General features: G+C 39.8%; 1 non-coding gene across 1 annotated transcript; it reads right to left on the bottom strand.

Annotated features, from left to right (window-relative positions):
- Positions 1 to 1,983: 1,983 nt before the first annotated feature.
- Positions 1,984 to 2,056, bottom strand: Trnaa-ggc (transfer RNA alanine (anticodon GGC)). The gene has a single exon. It is a non-coding gene; the product is annotated as a tRNA-Ala (tRNA).
- Between the last annotated feature and the right edge of the window lie 1,944 nt (positions 2,057 to 4,000).

Raw genomic sequence — 4,000 nt, 5'->3', positions numbered from 1 at the left:
CCTTCCTAAAGACTTCTCTGAAATTCAATATTGATCTATTAAGTGGCACTCACTGGCTGTAGTTCATTCAAATAATTGCTGATCCCTTTAACAACACACAATTATAGAAGGCCATCAGGTGCTTTGCTAAAATCACAACAAACCACATGGAAGCCCTTCACCTACCTGCTCTAGTAGCTTAGGGGTTCCCATCAGGCTGAGGTTGGCAAGAATAAAAGAGAGTTTCTGGAATCAGGCAGACCTAGGTTAAACTCTGTGTCTGCCAATTCACCCAGGAGACTGCTTGTCCTCTCCTCCACGTGGTGGTGAGGATTCAATGCATGATCTTCCATATAGTCACTCCCCTCTAAATGGGAGCTTTATCACCAGTCATCATGATGATTTCTTGAAATCATCAAGAAAGAATGAGATCAGTTAAGAATGGCTTCTTAATAAGTTCACATTGGCATCTAGTGGAGAAGAAATGGTTTCTAAATGCCCGTGTCTCTTTTTTGACCCTAGGTTGCTATGGTTCATATGTGTTTAATGTTTGGTATACTTCTGTGGTTCCTGAAGTCCGCCATTGACTGAAATTTGTCATCCTACTTATCTGACTCCAATTCTTCCAATCTCCTATTTATTTAAATTCTTAAATAGCTCTGAAAAGTCTTTTTTATTTTCAACGCCCTAGCATATGATTGTCTTGAGCAAGTGGATGTCAATGTGTGGGATGAGCCAGGTGTTTCTGAACCTCTTTCTCCTGTAAGGTTTCTCTTTAGCTGAAAAAAACTTGATTTGGGGCTAAGCGCTCAGGATTGTGAATGAAAATCTTGAGATTCTGGTGCTTAATCTGCTCCTCAACTGGCTATGCATTCTGAGATGTGCTTTCTGACCTCTCAGCACCAGTTTATTTCTCTGTAAAATTATTAGGTTGTACCAGAAGCTTTCCATGCATATCTGCTTATTCTAGAACCTTCTTGTTCATGACCAGAAGCAACCTATTGAGCATGTGCAGGACACCCTTAGAGAAGACTGGAGACTCCTCTGCTCCCTGGTTGCCCTCTCCTGAGCTGCTTACCTCTGCCATCCACTTCTACCATGATGCTCTGCCTCATCTTGGGCCCAGAGCAATGGAGTTGGCTGACCATGGACGGAACCTTGGAAACCATAAGCCCAGATAAACTTTCCCTCTCCTACATTGTTCTTTTCAGGTCTTTTGCTCACAGCGATGAAAAAGTTGACTCAAACTCTCACCAGATGTTGGCAACTGTTCTTAGATTTCTCAGCCTCCAGAACCGTGAAGCAATAAATTTCTGTTCATTATAAATGATCTTTTCTGTGATATTCTGTTATTGTAGCACAAAAGGGACTAAGGTAAATTCTGCCAAAAGAAGAAGAGGAGGAGGAGAAGGAGGAGGAGGAGGAAGAAGGATGATGATGATGATAATGATGATGATGATAATAATAATAATAAAGTAGAGATGGCAAAGGATTGATGTAAGGTATAAAGAGTTTTGTTTTGTTTTCTTTCAATTCTTATTTTACTTTGTCAATGCTTTAATCCCCGCCAAGGTAATGCCAATGTGACATATCGACCTGCCCACCACTCTCTGGAATACTGCCTTGACCTTCTTTAGAAGAACTAACCTCTGTTTCCATCTCAGAAAAGAACACCATTTTGAGGCAGTGTACAATTTTAGTTGGAAAGAAATGGCATTTAACATGTAAGGATGTATAACACAAAGACAGGGTAATACAACAATTGTCTTAGGGCCTCAGAAGCATTTGTTCTAAGTAACATTTGGAGGCATACAACTCAAATAATTGATACTAAGTGTTTGCTTCTTCGTAGTTAGTCGAGGCTGAGGGGAGAATCAATGGAGGGATGGATGGCATTGCGTTTTTATGCTCTTTCAGGGCACACAGTGAAAAGTGCTGTTTGAAATCTAAGTTCTGGAGTCAGATAGTGGATCCACTCTTCTTTTTTAAAAATTATTATTATTATGTGTGGTGCTGGGGATCGAACCCAGGGCCTCATGCATGCCAGGCAGACACTCTACCTCTGAGCCACATCCCCAGTCCACAGAGCCACCCTTTTTGATTGGGTAAAGTTGGAGAAGTTACTTAATCTCTTTTACTTCATGTTCTTCTTTTTAAAATAGGCATAATAATAAAATTGCAGTGAGAGTCCATTCAGGGTGGAACACATACTCACACAGAAGAGCTTAGACAGGTCGTTGGGTTGGAGCAAATACCCACTCAATGCCATTTATTACCATTCTTAATGTTTTTTTATTCTCCCATAGATACATCCACATTTTATTAAAAGGAATAACGTATGGAAACAGGACTCAATGAAACGCTTATGGAATAGTATGAAAGGAAAAGAGAAATGTAAAAAATCCTGACTATGTCTAAAGGTCCAATTGCTCATAGCCGCTGTAAATTCTTCCTTCCTATCTTTTTTACTTTTGAGTTTAAAAGTGTTGCAGGAAATTTTTAAATTATGTTAGGTTTTTTTTTTTGAGTGATCTTTCTGGAGCTTAGAAAAACCATCATGCCATTTGACTCTGGTGACTGTATCACTTAAGACCAATTAATGTACTATTGAAATGTCATTAATGAAACATGGCAAGAACACAACGCATATCAGAAGGTAAGCATTGTTTTGCCGACACTGATCTCATTTTAATAGATGCACTGTGTAAAGGATTTAATTATGCAATAAAGCAAAATAATGGGGAATTCATTGAAAATCATTAAAATGAGTAACAGAATGAATAACTCCTTTAGGAGTTTTTTCGGCAGGAGGAAAAAAAAATGATTACTACCTGTCAAATCAGTGTAATAGATCGGATGCTCTCAGAATCCCCGTGAATCTTTGTCTTGGGTGAAATCAGTGGTGGGAATCAACAACGGAAGGGTGTAGCGGGGCGAGATAGTGACAGGAGGGCGTGAAGAAAACATAAAAAGGCTTGACAGAATTAGGGGCACTGGGTGGGAAATATCTGCCGCTTTAGGGAATCAACTAGATGATGTTTTAAAGCACTTTGTGCATTCTGTATCCCGTAACAGAATTAGCAGCTATTTCTTCCACTCTGTATTTGTTTTCTTTGGGGAGCTTTCTGACAATGAATTCTCTCTCTGAGTGTTTTTCCTTTTTTTCTTTTCTATCCATGCATACTGTTGTTGGGGACGAAATGGGAAGCTGGTGGGGAGCATCTCAAAGACATAATGAGATGAACTTGGTCCAATGGACATTTAAAGTGTAAGAAAGGAAACCTCTTGAGCAGTGAGAGCTCTTAGGCACTGAAAGGCTCTTTGCTTGATATAGTTAAAAGATTACTAAAAAGTCTAGAAAAATAGATGCAAGCATGAACACCGCTCTGCATGGGTTAGATGCCTCGGTGGAATTTTCCCATCTTGAAGTTCACAGGGCATTCATTTATTGACTGGTGTATGGGAAGGATGTTTGCTTATGCAGACTGAGTAGATTTGAAACAGGAGAAAACAGCTGTAATGCAACCGCAAGACACTGGCTTGTGCCTCAAACTAAAAGACCCTTCACAGTGAGCTCCTTCCTGGATGCCAAGCCTAGGTGACTGCTTAGTAAGAGGTTACCTGTGAGTCCACAAAGGGTTGAAAGAGCCTATCCAGGAGGCATGTGCAAGAGAGAGGACACCTGCTTAGGTCATTTCTTTGTCATTGATTCTCTACCATGTCTTGTTTTGGCCTCACAGGATGAGTTTGGGAAACGTTCTCTCCTTTCTTTGGGAAGAGTCTGCAAAGACTGGGTGCTGATTTTAATGTTTGGTACAATTCAGTGGTGAAGCTATCTGGGCCTGGAATTGTCTCTGTGTGACTTTTAAAATTACTAAATCTTTTTCCTTGTTATTGCCAATTTTCTTTTAAACCTGCTTTTACGTAGGACACAAAATGATAAGGATATTATCTCTTAAGCCCATTTTAAATTACTAATTCTCTATTTTCCCTTGTTATTTCTAGCTGCATTTCAATGCAA

This window comes from Callospermophilus lateralis, unplaced genomic scaffold (assembly GCF_048772815.1).
Source record: "Callospermophilus lateralis isolate mCalLat2 unplaced genomic scaffold, mCalLat2.hap1 Scaffold_161, whole genome shotgun sequence".
NCBI classification, from domain to species: Eukaryota; Metazoa; Chordata; class Mammalia; order Rodentia; family Sciuridae; genus Callospermophilus; species Callospermophilus lateralis.
Note: the sequence above shows the minus strand (reverse complement) of the source record. Positions and strands in the feature narration are given on the sequence as shown.